Source organism: Drosophila elegans, unplaced genomic scaffold, assembly GCF_018152505.1.
Source record: "Drosophila elegans isolate 14027-0461.03 unplaced genomic scaffold, ASM1815250v1 contig_183, whole genome shotgun sequence".
Taxonomy (NCBI): domain Eukaryota; kingdom Metazoa; phylum Arthropoda; class Insecta; order Diptera; family Drosophilidae; genus Drosophila; species Drosophila elegans.
In genome coordinates this window covers 9,922,641-9,940,498 of record NW_024545550.1, presented here as the reverse complement: position 1 = coordinate 9,940,498, position 17,858 = coordinate 9,922,641, and the positions used below count along the sequence as shown (strand labels likewise).

The window sequence follows — 17,858 nt, the reverse complement described above, 5'->3', positions numbered from 1 at the left end:
TGGAGTTCAACGCACCTGGGACCGGGATATACTTATTGTTTATGACCTGGACTCCCTTTTTACAAGTCATCCCGCATGCAGAGAGCATGCCCCGAAATATCCACAATACCAATGCAATTTGCCTTCCTGTTTTTTCCGCCTTTTTGCTCTCTGTTTCTATGTTCCCAAGCTAATGTTTCTTTCGGGCCCAAGAATTTATGTGTAAAACATGCAATTTTTATTGAAATAGCTTGTTATGACGATCATGTTGTGCGAGCTACGCATCGCAGATTCGGAATTGAGATCCCAACTGCGATTTGGGGCTGTGAATCAGACAGAGCAGGTGAGATACCATCCAAGGCACGTTGACAACAGCCACAATAAAAGTAAATAAAGTAGAAATCACCTGTAAGCTTAAGGGGAAAATAATTGCCCTATGGTAAAATGGCAAATGCCCTTTAAAGTACTTTACATTTTGAAAACCTCAGAGTACATTTTAAAATTGATTTTGTTAATGTAACTGCTTTTCTACTACTTTTGAATATTTTCAAGCATGTGTTTGTGGTGTAAAAAATGTTATTAAAGCTATTTATAATTATGAAATGATGAACTGAATATTAAATAAATTTATGCCAAATATAAACAGTCTCTAAACAACTTAATCTAAGGCCAAATATGGCTTGAAGGGCTTCTTTCCTATTTAATACATTTTAAAGAAATAATTATTAAATTAAGCAAATCAAACAATATCTTGTTAGCTTATTAAGCAAACATTAAACAAGTTTAGGAAAAATCTAGAGAAAATCTTGAATACTTTTTAACAACTTAATTTTCTTTCCATAAACGTAAAAGTATAAACAAATAGCTTTCAAGAGAATTCGCTATTACTCACACATTATTAACTTGTTTACCCTCAGCTGTTAGAGTATTTCGATTGAAGTCTTTTTGTTTTTTCAGGGCTCTGTTTGTCAAGTTGATGGAAAACGTTCATTGCATAATAAACATCTATGGGGGCTTGGGGCTTCGGGGATTTGCGAAGCGTGTAGCGGCAAGAAAGTGCCCTCTCTTTCTTCGAAACACTCCCCATCTCACTCTCTCTTTCTCTGTCTTGCGAAGGGGGCATGCAAATCGGCGAGGTTCGCTAACCTGTTGTCATATATTTAGCTGTCTTTGTTATTAGTGTCTATAATTGTGATGTGTGTGCTTTGTTTTTTTTGTTGGCTTTCTTTTTGCAGAAACTGTGTGATCGAGTGATCGACGGCTTTTGCCGAACCGACAGTTCGGATGCTGCAAGGGCTGCCCATAAATATTCATCGCCTTTTGCACAATCTTGACTCTAGCTCTAACTCTAGCTCTACCGACCATATTGTCAACGCTTGACGCCATTTTTTGCCGACTATGTATAGATTGCAATCGCATAACAAATCTTGTCGCTGTTGCAGTTGCAGCCCGATTTATGCAACAAAAGCCGTTAAATTGTACAAGTTTCGCCGGTGTCTCAGTGCCATTTGTTGCCGCTTTATTGAGCTGCATTTTCTTTTGTGCACACACTCGGCCCCAAAGTATTGTTATTTATGGCCAACAAAGGGCCACTGTGTCTGCGGCACAAAAACGAAAACCCAGAAATCAGAAATCGTTGTACGAGTATATAGAACATATGTACTATATAGTCGGACACAAAAGTTCCTCAGGCTCAGCACGTACAAAACAGACGTGTTCTAGTTTGGCTCTCGTCTCGAGTAATTACGTGAATTGCATTTTGAGTGTCATTTATGGGCGAAGAGATTTACTGGATGATCCACACGGATATGCTTGTCTATGATTCGGTTTTTGGTGCCATTTAATAAAGGATAAAATGTAGGATGAACACAATTTTAGGTAGCAAAAAACAGATAGTTGAAAGTTTTGAGTTTTGAGGCAGCAAACGTCAAATAAATAATTAGGTTATTTGTCAAAATGATCACTTATAAAAATTAGTCAAGAAAACTAAGAAAAGCTTCATACAACAAATTTTCTTTAAAAATATTATAGCAAAATATTCAAAAAATGTATTTAGCTGTCTCGAAGCCTATATTTCTATATATATTTCTATTGGACAAATTAAGTTTGATTACTTTAGAGATAATTAAATAACATATATATGAAACACAGCAACAAACTCAACATTTTCGTATTTTATATTCAAAACCATATAAAATCTCCATCATTACACAAATATGCTTTTATCCAATTATCCACAACAAAAAAGAAGAGGCACCGGCAAAAAGCAGCTTTAATTTCTCCGCATTCTTTGTGGGGCACGTCAAATTAAAACACTTAAACGGCATCTGCCTGTGTTCTCGGAACAATTCTGGCCAAATAACGCTGACATATCAGAAAGTTTCTTTTTCTTCCTACCCCGTACATATAAAGAACGGAATATGATGGACAATTAAAGGCCCACAAGCTGCAGCTGGCGGAGCGGAGTGGAGTGGAGTGGGGTAAAGTGGAGTCGAGTGGTGGCCAAGTGGTGCTCGAATATCCTGCACACTCACAGACTTTTTAGCGGATAGCCTGTTTTCGTTACTGGACTTTTGTAAACAGAACAACTGTGGATGCCACTTGATGCCATAAAATAAAGTCATCAGAGCCTTGCATTTCATTTTTCTTCCCATTTCTTTTGTATCCAACTCTGTGTGCGTGTTGACTTTGCTGATTTGGCTGCATGATAATTTCCCTGATCTTTTACAGTTACGAATCTTGAAGCTCAGGAATTGGGAAAATGTGTGCGTCCATTTGACTGGCAATTTTTCAGCCATCAGCATTCACTTTTCGCTTGAAAATAATAAATTTTTCCTTTTGCACACGCAAAAATGTGCAGCAACTTTCACAAAAAAAAAACACATCAGCTAAGGCTTCACAAAAAAACAAAACAACAGCTATTTAAAATCATTTAAATAATGCCAATTGACGATTATTTCTTAATTCACTGCAATCTGCCGTATCATCATCCAAGTTCAAGCCACACCAATCGAACTCGGATTTAAATTTCAAATTCGTTGAACTTTCACAATTGTCCAACGAAATGATATTAAATTATACTATAAGCAGACATTTTCCGATGGGTTCAATAACTCTGTCCGGCGAAACGGAATCGAAAGCAAAATGTACAATAATTTTTGGTGCAAATATTGGTTTGGAAAAATGTGTCGAAAATTACAAATTGGTTTGTTTACTTATTAAAGAGTTTATTCATTATGCTGCTGTCATTTCTTAACTCTATTAGTATTTTAAATTCCCACAACAAAGGTGGCTTCTTTTTTGAGTTGTTTTTTTTTTCCAACAGCTGACATTGACGCTGCCCACATGGGATTATTCTGAAAGATGACGCCATATGACTTAAGTCGTTGTTTCTCATAGATGGTGGGTATATAAATTGTATTTGTCATGTAGGTTAAAAATAGGTATATGTATAGTTGATAAGAGAATGTCTTGAGGTATGGCAAAATAACAGAAAATTGGTAGGGTTTTTGTAGTTGGTATCTAAGTAAAAAAGAATTTATTATTTGTAGAAAACTTTATTAATAATTTCTACTTAGCTTAAAAATTTATTTATTTTTTTTTATTTTTTTATTTATTTGTAATGAAATTAATTTTCATTATGGCTATAAGTAAGGCATACTTTTAGTCATGCTGAAGTAATATTTAACATTTCTTTTTATGTAAGAATTTCTTCTTGGAATCTCCTACACCATATAGCACAATAACGATGAGCTTCAAAGTTTATGATTGACAAGCGGAAAACCCGTTTCTCTTAACTTTCTACAGAACTTTCCTCCGCCCGGGGTGCGACTATATACTATGCATAATTTAATGACAACATTCGCTGCATATTCAACTACCAGACGACTACCGACAATCGCGCACTTTATGAATGAAAGTCAACGTCATGAATTATTGTAGTTTTACGAGTGGAAAGAGCGACGAGTCGAGTCGACTCTAGGCAATCAATAAAGAATTTTGATGATGACAATCGCGCTGACAACGCTAGTTGCATATTAATACGAATCGGTGAATGTAAATGAATGATTCTAATGCAATTGCACCTGAAACCTGGAGTGGAGTGGGGGTATCACTGTGCCTAGTCAAGAGGTCGTTAGCAGACGTGCTTCACTGTGCCCCAGCCGTCGACGTCTGAGGAGTGCAAATAGCTTGCAGTTCGTTTACCCGCCACCGAGATGATTGCATTGTTTGAGTGCGTCACGAGATGGCAAAGATTAGACGTGTCTTGTTAGCTGAAAATCATCGGAATATAAACAGCTTCCAGCTGTGGGGAGGCATACATTTTAGCCAACTCATTTGCCAAACTCTGCTGTCCGGCAAAATGCTAAGGTCAAACCTGAGATCAGTTCGTTTTTATTTGCTTTTTGCTTGCGCATTTTGGCTAGAAAGTATTTTTGGCACCCCTAATGGATTCATTATGTAACCAGAGACCACATGAAAGTTGCCTGTAGACCTAATGAAGCGTCGAAAAATGGGATGTTGGAGAAACATTCGATACTTTCGCAGCCGCGAAGAAGATATGCGAGCCAAGAATGCTGGATGGCCACATGATTGATTGGCCGAAAAGATCAGAATAGCCCATAACGAAATTGCTTTCACAGGGGTCAAGCGAAATGTTCCCGAAAATAAAACAAAATAGGCAAGGGGAGACGAAACATGTGGCCATTGATTTGTGGCCAAATTATATTAAGAAGTCATTGACTTGTGGAAAGGAGAGAAAAGAAAGACCCGGCCAGTTGATAGTGTTGTTGAAATAATGGGCGTGCTGAGAAGATCTCAACATGGTCTCGTAATCCGTTTAATTCTGTATTTAAAATGTTTACAGGTCGATAGACAAATTTGTGGATTTGTTGGAACGTATCAGCTTAACTGGTTACCTAATTTAAAGGTGTGAATAACGCGGTAGTAAACAGATTTTGTATCCTGAACCGAAATTGTTGTTAATAACATTTTAGATTTTTAGTGGTTTTTTGTTAATTTATCTTTTGGAAACATGACATTTATTTTACCAAATTTATAATATTATTATTTTAAATTGAATATCCACAGCAAGAAATATTTAGTGGATTTTATCACTTTATAATAATTTGTAAGGTTTTCATATTTCAAATGAGAGAGGTATACGTTTTGGAGTTCTTTTAGTAATACGACATTTATTTTACCTCATTTCTATTATTATTATTTTCAATTTGATTCCCATAGTAGGAAATATACTGTTTTCTTTTTGTTGTGAAACAAATTACGGAATAATTTTGTAATGTGTAAATGTTTTGTAAATTGTATTTTGATGCCAAAAATGGTCAAATTATTGCCTATTATAAGCAATGTTTTTCTTTTCAAGTTATAGTTTGTTTGTAAGCTTCAGAGAAGATTTGTATATTTTTTGGTACAGAGTTTGTGACTTTCCTTCCTTAACTTGAGTTCCTGTGACTTTCCCTTTGCCACCCACCCAAAACTTGAACCCTTGAAACGAAATATTAAAACTAATGTGGGGTGCCGTTGCTTATCATATTTTCTTAACACTTGTCTGCGGTCGGCATTGTCTGCAAATGATTCAATTTGCATAGCGTGAAAGTGGCGTGTAGTAGTAGTCTTATTCGCAGTCGCCATGGTTCAGTTCCTCGTTTGGGGTTAAGGTTTTCATTATGCGCGGTAGTGCGCGGTGCAAATTATGCAAAATTGCTCACATCGGGAAGCTAATAATGCGAAATCCGAAGCATTTAACATCGAATCGTATTGCGGAACTAGCTGGCTGCCAGGCATTTAACACCTGAGCGCATCAGCGGCGCATCATGGCCTCATCAACGGTAACAGTAACAGTAACTGGTAAAATATACATATAAAAACAAAAAAAAACCCATACCAACCGATACCGACAGGTTGTGCATTTCGATTTCGCAAATAACACTCGTATTTCCCATCACGCACATCTGGCGTTCAGAGCTCACCATTCCAGCAATTATTAAGCCCCAAAATATGTTAAATCATATCTGTATAAATGAATATTTGTGTGCGCATCTATAAGATACTTTTCAAAGTCATGTAACTGTCAGCGCTTTGCGCAATCCCACAAGACAAACGAACGAACTGGCGGATGGATAGATAGATACACAGATAGATGGATGGATTGATGGAGACGAAAAGCCCCAGAAATTAACATTTCAATTTTTGAAGATCTTCGAATGTCTCTTAGCTGGCTCTTTGATTGATTTTCGTTGCTAATGCAGCGACCGCCGATGCAGCACTTTCAAAATTCAAATTTATGAAATTGCTTGACACCTTTTGGAAACCTCTTGGGGCATTAAATCAAATGATTTGAGTTAACATGGAAAACCAAGAAAATGGTAGAGCAACAGAGGTACACCAAATAGTAATAAAACATCAATATGAAGCAAAAACTTTGGATAAAGAAATATAAGTCTATAAATGAACCGCAAAAAAACTGAAAATTTAAACATACCTTTTTTTGTTTTTTATGTTAAAATGAAAATGCCCAGAAGTAGAAAAAGCTAAAATAGCGTAAAAAAGATGCTTAAATTTTGGTTTATTATTATTATTGGTTTTCGGCAAATTTATTGAAAAACCATAGAAAAAATATAGCAGAAACTAGTTTTTCTTGATGTTTTAATTTCAGCATCACAAATTTGTTTGGTTTTGATTATTTACAACTCCATAAATAAACTGAAATATCATAACTATAAACCAGTCACTAAAATGGTTAAGACTCAATATGAAATAGACAAAAAGTGGAATTTCCCGCTGTTTTTGCCACAAATTCATTTCCAATCTCACAGATTTGTTTTGCCTTTGATTAAGGAAAAGCCCCACGAAAAACGAGTTGACACTTTCATTAAATTGAAGTGAATTTTTTCCGCATTTCTGCGTTACGTTCCAAGTTGCCCTGACCAAAAGCGAGGTCCGTGCAGCAATTTGCTGGCCAAAAAGAGCAAAAACAAAAAACAGGCTACAACTTCAACTAGAGTGAAAAGCAGAAAAACACAAAATAAAAACACGAATTTCAGCAAATGAAAACCACGGGGAAAAAAAGAAGACGCCAGGCGACTGCAACTTCTGCTTTCGTTTTCGCCTGCACGCTTCAACTGCTCCAAAACGCTCCCAGGAGGAGCGAAAGAGAGGGGCAGCGTCCAAGCGAAAGAGACGGGTATAGTCTGGGGAGCTGGGTAAACGAAGCAATTTGAAGCGAAGCTATGACAGCGCCGTTGCACTAAATTTTCCACAAGCGACTGAGTTTGAAACCGAAACCAAAACTGTAAACGAAACTGAAACCGAAACTTTTTCTTTTAGCAGTCGGTGAAAAGAAAGATATATACAGAGAGAGGTAGATACAATTTACACCAAGAAAAAGTACTGTGAACCTCCGGTTTCAAACCGGAAATTCGCGAAAAAACCGAAACGAATTTAAAGAATGATACATTGATATATTTTCTTGTTAAAAAAACCCCGTTCTAGTTAATACGAAAGGAAATGATTAGGCAGAATATTTTTAAAACGTTTTGGCTAACAATTTTTGAATCATCAATAGCCTTTAAGTCTAAAAAATTTTAAGTGCCAACAAAATTTTGAGGCTAAAAGCTGAATGCACCAAATTTTAATAGCGTAAAAAACTTGTTCTAATTAATAAAAAATGAAATGGCAAAAGAGAATATATTAAAAACGTTTTTTCCAACATTTTTTATGTCATCGATTGCCTTAAAATATATAAAGCTTTAAAAAAACACATTGTACCATACTATTTTTTTATTATTCACGTTTTTCTCTCTGCACTTGTGTTACGTTGAACACCATTAGTTGGTTCAATAGATGACAAAATTTCTCTCACTCTTTCCTTCGTTTAGTGCTTATCAAATGCTTGCAATCAAAAAATCGTCCAAGTTTTCACTTTCTCAGTTCGTACGGCTACGGATCATAATGATAATGATGATGATCATGAAGCGGGGCAGCGGAAGTTGGTGCGTAACAATCAGAAAGATCATAATATTTGTGTTGAAGCGCTTTGTTCGGCTGATTGAGTCAGCTATTGGTAGCTCTGCCCACAACAAAAACAGAAAAAATTGTATTTAAAATGCAATTTATACGCCGACCCAACAATAGCAGGCGAAATAATGTTTTAATAAAGATGCCTTTGTCTGGCGGCGAGGCGTTAAAGGCCATCATCCCAGCCTCTATAAATATCTATCCGCTTGTATCTTTATATCTGGCTAATCGCCGACAACTAACAACACGTGCCCCACTATCAGACTTAATGTCTGTTTCACACCTTGATGGCGCCACATCATCAGTGCTTTAATTAGCCTTCTAATCTATGAATGCACGCACTTAAAAATGCATTTCTATTGGGACTTTAAAGGGTTTTAGTAATGAAAGTAAAGATACTGTATCTCACAAATAACATGTTACAAACCAATAAATAAGTTGGGTTACATTTTAGTAAAGAATATTCATTAGATGTATATTCAATAAGAAGACAAAACAATTATGGAGTTCATTACCCAGATTATGTTGCTACTAAATATTAGTGGGGTAAAAACAACACAAGGCGCTAATAAAGCTAAGATATTATATCTCACAAAAAAGAAATTAAAAATCAATGGTTAATAAAAAACCTTCATTAGGTGTACATTAATTTAACATAATATAATATTTATTGAGCATTAATGAGACAAAAACAATTAGGAGTTCATTACCCAGAGTATATTGCCACTTACTGTTTGTTAAATAATAGTTATATACCCAAATCGTTAGGCACTTAATAAAATGACAAATATCGCTAGTTCTCAGTGCCATTATTTTGACCGCAACTGTATGGGAGTCCACTGAATAAGATTAACCCATTTTTCCGCTAATGAACGGTGCCCATTTGGCGGGGGAATGGCTGCCAATAAACCTAAATAGACACAAACCATCGACAGCTCATGAAATATGCGCGCAGCGTGAAAAGAAATGGCCAGAAGCACAAAGAGAGTGAAAGAACGGTTAAGCGGTCAAATGCAAATTCTCCTGGAATTTGGCCAAATCGAAAATAGTTTTCGGCTAAAAGGTAGAGAGTTACAAAACCGAATTTATTGCGCGACCTTTTTTTTCGTTTTGTTTTGGGAGGGCGGGGGGCTTAGTGCAGACTCATTTGTTGTTTTGGTAAAATGTAAATGAAGTCAACGTTGTCTGCCGACTGACTGACATTTCCCATTAGCTCTATCGGCCACGTTATTGTCTGCAGGTTCTGCTGAACTTTTGCCCAGCCGGATTTCAGCACTTCTTATTGCTTGGTGCTTGGTACTTGATTCAGCAGAAGAAGAACTGCACTTTACAGGGTCTTTTCGACGATTGTTTACATTTATGGATGCATAATTGGGTGCCATGCCGTTTTCCCCCCCTCCTTGTTGTATAGTATTTAAATTTTGCCCACTAATTGACTCCCACAAACCGCTGCAAAGATGATGGGACTGAGAAGTTGGATTTGGACTCGATGGTGGAGTCGACGAGGCTGTAACCGAAGCCCAATGAAACTGCAAACTCATGCCGACATCGACTTCCTTCCTTTGCCCCTTGTACTCTTCATCAGACTCTTCTCTTGGATATATATACCATACCATACTATACTATATATATATATGGCCAAGTGTCGGTTCAGGGCAATTCTCGCAATCGCAATCGGAATCGGAATGGCAACACCTACTGCACATTTTAATTTCAGCTTTTTTCGGGCCGCCTCGTTTCGTTGTTAAATGCATTTGTTTTCGAAGGCGTGTTGGCAGTCTGAAACTCATCCATCTGTCTCAGTCAGGGCCATATGTGAACTGAGAAAAATCGCTTTTAAGTCAAAAACAATCTAGGAAACCTAAACTAGACCTTAATAAAGTCAAAAAGCAAAATGTTAAAATTTAGCCTTCAAAGCAAGAAACGTGTTTTAAAATTCATTGAAACAAAATCTTTTGGATTACAAAAATACATTTTGACTGAGCTAATTTATAGCTTCATGGCAGACAAATAAAAGTGTTGAAATGTACTTGTTTTAAGTGACATAAATTATTAAATAATTTTTGAAAGGTCAACCATATTTGTTAGGCATATTGTTCAATTTTTAATTTATTAATGTTTATTTCGAGAGTTGTGTTAATATATTTTTTGGTAATAAATATATATTCTTATTAAATATTCAGGGAATTTGTTTTTTTTTACGACAAAACAGAGGCAACTAAACTAGAATTTTCTCAGTGTTCATATAACAGCAAAATGAGGCAGAAAGATGACGATTGAGAGACAGAAAGAGCTGCTGCACTCAAATTAACTTGACATTGTGCTGCTAATTCAGCACTAATCGTTTGAATTGATGGCGAAAAAGGAACTATTTACGAAACCGAAACTGCCCAAAATTGTATAATATTCAAATGTGAATACGCAATCCGAGTAAGAAACCAAAAAGGCACAGCGACAAAGAGCGATGTTGTCAACCTTGAGAGCGGCTTGTAGTTAAAGCTGCGTTTTCTGTTCGCATTTAAATGAAAATGAAACTGAAACTGGAGTGTAGCAAGCAGAAAATATAAAACAAACAACGAACAACAAACAAAAAGCGCGTAAGCAGGAAGTCCAGTGCAAAGTCAAAACAGTTAGAGAAAAAAAGGTGCGATTATGAATGGAAGCTGAGGGTTTCGTTTTCTAATATCTTTTTCCAGGAAGGCAACAGGTGCTAGGGCTAGGGTTTCTCTTGATTTTCCATGCTTTTTTCTTGCTTTTTTCCTGCTTTGCATGCGTGTCTCTTGGCCTCCTCAACTCACCTTTCTGCTCAATTACTTTTGTTTTTGCTGCAGTCGTTGGTGTTGCTGCTGCTGTTGTTGTTGTTACTGTGTCGAAACTGTTGCAAAATTGCTGATATTTTCCCAATGATTACGTATTCGCAGAGCGACGACGAGGAAAAGTGTTTGCCCCTAACTGTTGTTATTTCTTTACGTACTTTTTAATGCTGCAACAATGATTTTCTATTATTGATTATATTGATTTTGTAATTGCCTTGGATTCAATTGCTGCTTGCTTTTCACTTTATTAATTTCACTTTTTGTTGTTGCTGTGCTAAACGAGTTTGCCATAAATTTTAATATTTAATTTGGCATTTAATTTTGGACATCGAGCGGTATTTTATGCGTCTTTTAAACTCGCACGAACAAATTTCTAATTTACCCAGACAAAATTAATTAAATCGAAATTGTTGCTATCTCGGCATTTTTAACGCACTTCAATTGCATAACGGCGAAGACTGCGCGCACAAAAAATCGTGAAACGATGATGATGATGATGATCTTCTGTTTGTTTGTTCAGCTTCTTTCTCTTTCCCAGTTTGTTGTTTTGTTTTCTTTTTTTCTTTTAATATTTTTTAGTGGCTTGGATTTGCTGTTTTTTTTTTTGCTTTTTAGCTGGACTGCCGACGAGCCAGCGAACCAAACGCACTCGACGACTTTCGCGACTCGACTGAAGAATTGAAGGCAGAGCTGGGCTTTCGCGGCGGCAGAGTCGAGCTTACCTGGCGGCCTTACCTTACCTTTTCGTACCGTAAGTTCGGTTACGTTGCCGCTTGCTTCGGTATTTCTTTTACCTGTTTTTTTCTTACCTTGTCGCTTCATGGCTAAGTTGGCTTAATAGCATTTAGTGTGTCCAAAGCTTGGCCAGAGCTTTTTGGTAAGAGTTTCTTGAAGTTAACCGAAGAGCATGCTCTCTTAAGCAGCTCTTTATAGCTGCATTTTTTCTTAAATTCCCAGCCATAATTGGTGACCATCAATCTCATCTCCCTGCTTTCTACGCCTTAATTACATCATCAGCATATATGTCTTTTGGTTTTATTTTCTCTCCAAAAATTAATTTATTTTTATTTATCATTTGGTTACTTAAAAGCTTTTTAGCCGACATTTTTTTGGCAGGCCTAACGGTTCTGGATTTTTTATGGGCGATGCGCTGTTTATTCTAATGGCTTTTTGAAGGTCAATCGAAATGTCAAACTACCTGCGGTCTTACTACGCCCGCAGATCTCTGGAATTTATGTGACAGGCAATTAAAAATCTGCATTATATAAATAACAACGCTGCAACAAGTGCATGAGCCAAGAACTTGTCTGAGTTGGCCGAGTCTTTTGCTCAACACGTTTTGCGGGCACCAATTAAATTGCAAAATCATAAGGCGCAACCAAATGTGACACGAGGCAAATGCACCAGTTCCATCACATTGAAATGGATTGGTATGTAAATGCAAGAAAACAAGTCTGTTTTTGATGATTGATATTTTGTATAATCTTTAAACTAAATCCAATTATTATTAAACTTAATTCTTTCATTAAATTTAGTTTACTACCATAACAAATGAATATAATAAATTTTACCATATACTTGACATTAATTAGTTGAACATTACATTTTCTTTAGAACTTTATTAAAAAGTAAGATAATTTATGAGTTTTTGCTTTTAGAGTTATACAATTGTCACGTACAGTCTTAATAATGTCTAGACTTTTTAAGAGCATTTAAGTTTTAAAACTACAAATTTATCGGTTCGGTTTAAATATTTTTTTAATTTTCTTTGGCTTTGCAATTTTAAAACTATTAATTAAACACATTTGTACAAGTTAATTGGGGATTAAAGCATAAGACATTAATCTTACTTTTTTAACCCATTTTATGACAGTTTTATAACACAAAGAACTAATTTGAATAAATCAAGCAAGCAGTGTACTGAATAGCTTTAACTTATAATAAGCAAAAGACAGTTTAAAAACTTTATATGACCACTAATTCCTGGTTTATTGCGTTAAAATCGTTTTTAAGTAATGGCCTGCAAGTGTATCTACGAAATGAAGATCGCGAAGCTGCTGATGATGATGGACGACGGCCCCAGAAACAATGCTGGGAATGCTGTCTAGAAATCCGCAGCGCGTAAAATTATGAATTCAAGTCGACGCAAACCGAAGTTCGTTGCCTAAGTCTTTTGTTTTGCTTCGACTGCGAGCTGTTTCATCTTCTTGAGTTTGTTTATCGATAAGAAGCGCACAAGAGTTTGCCATTTAATTTGTCTAAGCAAATATGACTTCATTTCGTGTTAAAAAGGCAACAAAAAAAAGCAAACATTCCCAACTAATGACACCGTTTGCACAGCGAAGCAATAAGAAGTTTTGACTACTGGCGTATAAACATTTCGCTTGGGTGCTAATTACGGCCAACAACAATGGGGGCCAACATAGAGATTCGGCCAGCAATCAAGTTTAATTGATGCCATTATCAAATTATGAGCATTTTCAGGAGAAGTCATGCGGATGGCATCATAAAAGCTGATGAAACTGCAAAGTGGGGGCGTACCTGTCGTTATGCATTGGCTGTTAATGCCTGCGAAGTAGTTTCCCTCGTTATTGTTCATTTCATACATCTTAATATGCAGCCCGCGAGCACTTTTGCACTTGTTACACTTTGGTAATCCATATTCAATTGCCATGGGACAACTCTGGCATCGGAAATTGTGGCATTTCGCGATTGCATAACACTCCACACACCGCCCAAAATCAATTGGTCGCGTTAATGAAAAGTGAAAGACCAAAGTGAAAGACAGCCGAAAAAATATGGGAGAGAACCCACAGGTGCTGTTATCGTTATTATTTTATTGAGAGCCAATTAAAGTCAAGTTCAAATGGCCGCACCTCGGGTAATTAAAAAATTGTTTGGGCCTCCAATTGAGCGTTGCCAATTCGCAAGCCCCGAAATAAAACGCCTTGGGGTCAACATTTTTGTAATTTCTCGCTCCATATGGGGGTGCCGCGACATACCCGCTTGGACCCAACTGTAGTCACATTCGTTATTAGTTATTATTTACTGGGCTAAGCCAGAGCCTTGACAAACAAGCGGCTCGAAGTCGAAAACAAAACGATGAGAAAACCAAAACACACGCACAAAGTTCAAGTCCAACTAGTGGCAAATGAAGATTCGGAACACAAAGTCATGGGGAAGAGCCAAACAAAAAAATGCAAACAAACAAGTTGTATAACTGCAGGGCAAAATAATCACTGGTGTTTGAGAGCTCACACAAAGACAGTATTTAAATGTTTTGTATTACACATATAAGCATAATCACAAAATTTTTTTTTTTTTAAGTATTATATTATTTAAAGAATCTGAACTGACTCGAAAATATGTTACAGATTAAATCAAAACGGACAGAAAATAATTATTTGCAGATATTGTTTTTTTTTTCAATGTTGTATATTGCAAAATAAGTACAGAAAAAATATGTGCTATTAATGACATTGCTTTAATTAAAAGACAGTTGTTAATTTTAATATTTTCTTTGGTTAAACAACTTTAGTGTATATTCAAAACTGATGAGAATTGTACCCACCTTAAAAAAAATCAAATAATAAAGCACATACCACAAAATAATTAATACGGAAATATCATATATAAAGCGGGCCATGAAAACTTTTCAAATCGTTGTTTGTTATGTTGACATACAAATTCTGTTCTTAATAAGAGTACTTTCAAAGTAAAATATCTTTGTCGTCGAAAACCAAGAAATTATAATTCTAAGTTTTCAATAGGGAGTAATAAAAGAGCCATTGTTAGGGGACATGTGGAAAAGGGGTATCCCCCTGGTCTTTAGAAAACACACGCCACAGCAATTGTTGACTCATTCACTGGCCATTCAAGCCCGGCTTGGCATAATCATTCAATTGGCAAAAAATTCCTTTATTCTTTAGAGCAAAACAAACAAAAAACTTGAGAAACAAAACGGAAACACTCCGCAATGGAAGCCATGGAATAGACCAGCTCTGCAGAATCGATTGGGACAAGATCTGCGATTGAATCGACCGTGGAGTTCTTTTACGGCCATAAGTCCCTCGGCTCCAGATCATCGCAATCAATGTCGCCCGATCAGCGCCACTTGGTCGCCTTTTGTCCGGAATCGGAGTAATATAAATTGTGAATTATGAACTTGACGCCAATGTGTCACACACTTGAAAAGCCTCGAGTGCCGAATCAAAGCGAATGGCTCGCTATGGTCGCAATTGTGGAATGGGTTTCGGGGATTGGACAAATGTTGTTCAACTGTTTAGCTTAATTAAATCATTTAACGAAATGATTGTGCGCTATTTTGTGCTCCATGTCATTTGGTTCATTGGCTCTCCTGCCGACAGAAACTCCAGTGCGAAGGTTAGCTCTGAGTGCCTTTTTATGATTGCTCGCGGGGATTGCGCAACCTGGAACTGGGAGTTGCCGCCGATGGAGGATGTAGGTCAGTTTTTCCCTTTCTTTCTCCCGGTGCAGCTGATTTCTGATTTCTGCCTGCTTGTGGCATGCCGCAACCGCAGGAAACGGGTTTGGCCAGCTGCAAAAAAGGCCATAAAAGAAACACACAGAAAACCTGAAAACAGGGGACGCACAAAGTCACTTTCGCTTGCCGCGACCTTTGACAAGTAAGTGCCACTTGGGGCAACAAACAAACATAGATGGTCTGACTAAGAGGCTTAAGAGAATTTTTTGCGTGCTAAAGAAACACATCTCTTTGTTTAGAGAGTCGCATAATTATGCACCTCTAATTATAAGTCGAATTTATAAGCTTATTAAAGTCTGCGATAGAAAGCTTTTATTGTTTTTTTGAAATTGAACTTCCTAAAAATACAAAAATTAAATTATTACAAAACGTAGTAAGAAAAAAAACATTTTTATATATTTCAATTGTTTAAAGAAATATAGTGAAGAACAATAAATTTTAAAACATTTCTTAAAGATTTCTTTAAAAATAAGTTTATATATATATTAGCTTTCTTAAAGAGTTAATCCATGTTTTTTGTTAAAAGTCAGAATAAAACCTTTATGTACATAAACTTAAATAATTATTTATGTATACTTGCAAAATGTTGTACTTATTAAAACAACATATAAATTTAATTGTATTTATTTTTTCTTTAAAAGAAATTTTTGTAAATTTCACTTTCTTCACTTAAAAGTTGTCGTTTGCCTGTAAATCGCTGTTCATTTCAGTTTCTTTTCTGTTTCTACCTGCTCACTTAACGTTTAATTATTTCTCTGATTGCAAAAATACTTTCTTTGCTTTCGTGACTTTAATTGATGTTTCATTTGTCACTAATCTTAAGTTTTCATCTGCTTTTCAACCATTTGTGTCATTTTATCCAAAGAATGTTGAATATCGTACCGAGACTTTAACCAATATAACATCCCAGTTGTCTATTCATTGCCTTGGCTTACATGAAGAATTATGAAGATCACTCCGTGACTTTAAGCAGAAAAGCAGTCCAGATGTGTTTTCAAAGCCTTGGCATTATAGTCATGCATCCATTTTAATGTCATAAATTTGAATGTCCACTTCCCCATGACTTTTGCCCAGTCACAACCGATCTCCAGATCTCTGGCTACTGGTTAACCGAAAATGTGTGTGCACGATAATCTAACGAGTTCAGTTCCTGGTTCGCGACTACTGATTTTTGGACAAGGCAGCCGAAAACAGAAACAGAAATTGTTTGACCCTATAAGCGGTGGATAGATCTCTATATGTATAGTACATTATTATAGCACTATCTGATCGAAGCTGTGTCACGTGCAGCGGCTGTTGGCTGTGGATTGTGGGATTTTGTGCTGAACTGCGTTTGGGGAATGATATCATGTAATTTGAGACAATGTGCCGTGAACAATTCATTATGGTAACCGCTGACAGCTGCGCCTTGTTAAGTGATATTCAATAGATTTAAGCCGCAATATTTGCCGGGTGAGTATTGTATAGCTCCATAGCGCGTGCTTTTAAGCCAGGATTTGTTATTTGGACCGATTGGAATGTGAGCCGAATTGGTTTTGGCCAGCAGCCTTTCACCTGCAGTTTCTCGTTGCTGCTGCACTAATTGTTGCACAATTTTTGGGGATCAGGGGAAAGGGAAGGGAAAGGGGTATCTGAGACCCCCAACCCAAGAGTCAAGTGCTGGCACTTACATTTTGGCAGTGGGCGTGAATTACTTGGCCTTTTTTCTGGGGTGAACTAATTTCTATGGCATATACAAATAAATTACGTCCCAAATGAGTCGGCTGCTGCCTTTTGTTGCCTGCTTGTAGTGAAAGGCGACTCTCGGCTGTGGCCATTACGAAATCTAGGGGGGGGAAATAGCTCGGGCACTCGCCACAAGAAAAAACCCAAAAAAAAAAAAAAAAAAAAAAACGGGCTACTCTACAAATTGTTATTGGAATTTAACATTTGTGCGGGTGCCTCGTAGGCCACAAGAAATATAAATACAATACCAAACGGACAATGGCCAACTGCAGCTGCAGTTCGCGCTCCAATTTCGAAGCCAATTAATTTGCCCATAATCGACCAAATATGGCTTTTAATAATAATTATGCAGCGCCAATTGCGCGCTGGAAAAGAAACTCATTAGATGTACCAGCAGGTGAATGGAGCAGAGCAGAGGGCGGTAATTGAAGTTTTATCGATGTAATTACAGTTCGAACTCGATTGAATATTTATGTTCAAGGAGGCTCTCGTTATTCTAGCCTTCGATTGATTTAAGTACCCTCAAAAGGAATATAACATGCTTGTTATTCTGTAAAAAAAAACAAGTTAGCATATGATAGCGGTTACAAACTGTGGCTCTCACTTAATCAATTTATGCAGCAAATTAATGTTTTTGGTTTAATTGGTTTTTATATAAACGGGCTTGAAAATTAACATTTTCTGAACAATAATTTTGTATTCAAAATGTAGGAGGAAAGCAACTGATTTTGACTTAGTTATTTTTTTTTGTATTATTTATTTTAGAAAATAAATTTTGATAAGGAACTGAACTAGTT

General features: G+C 36.6%; 1 protein-coding gene across 3 annotated transcripts in view; it reads right to left on the bottom strand.

The window, feature by feature from the left end:
• Positions 1-11,525, bottom strand: part of LOC108144399 — a 31,905-nt gene extending 20,380 nt beyond the window's left edge. Inside the window, exon 1 of one of the 3 annotated variants that reach the window (XM_017269179.2) lies at positions 10,815-11,525. The gene's annotated coding sequence lies outside the window, so the exon portion shown is untranslated. The remainder of the gene's footprint in view (positions 1-10,814) is intronic. The other 2 variants (XM_017269180.2, XM_017269182.2) reach the window with 2 other exon arrangements.
• Between the last annotated feature and the right edge of the window lie 6,333 nt (positions 11,526-17,858).